This window comes from Parasteatoda tepidariorum, chromosome 7 (genome assembly GCF_043381705.1).
Source record: "Parasteatoda tepidariorum isolate YZ-2023 chromosome 7, CAS_Ptep_4.0, whole genome shotgun sequence".
Lineage (NCBI taxonomy): Eukaryota > Metazoa > Arthropoda > Arachnida > Araneae > Theridiidae > Parasteatoda > Parasteatoda tepidariorum.
This window is the reverse complement of record NC_092210.1, coordinates 63708571-63709024: the sequence shown is the minus strand read 5'-3', so window position 1 is coordinate 63709024 and position 454 is coordinate 63708571.

Genomic DNA, 454 nt, shown 5'->3' with positions numbered 1-454 from the left:
TAGGGTAGGATTTGAATCTTGGTCGGTAAGAAAAGTATCAAAAGCTCCCCTCTTGGAATTTTTTCTTGTTGCCATAGTAGTCGACAATTACAGACTCTTTGACAGGAGGAAGTCTTTTGTTTGACAGACAAACAATGTCATGCATTATAGACTTGGTTAGACAGACCACATAGAGTATACTGCTTGAACATGGAAAAAAAATTTAAAAATGAGAGTGAAATCAGTGCGCTTTCCCAACCCCCGTCCCCAAATTTTTTTTACGCTGCGCCTCGTCTGTGGAAGGGTAGCCCCCCTCCCAAACCAGTTATACTCCTTTTCTAGAATTAGTTTCTTTGAAAGACATACAAATAAAAAACTATACGCATCCCAAGTAAGCGTTTTGCTTTCTAGTATTTTATTTCCTTCCTTTTTCATCTTGCAGATTTTTTCTGCGCCTCGTCTGTGGAAGGATAGT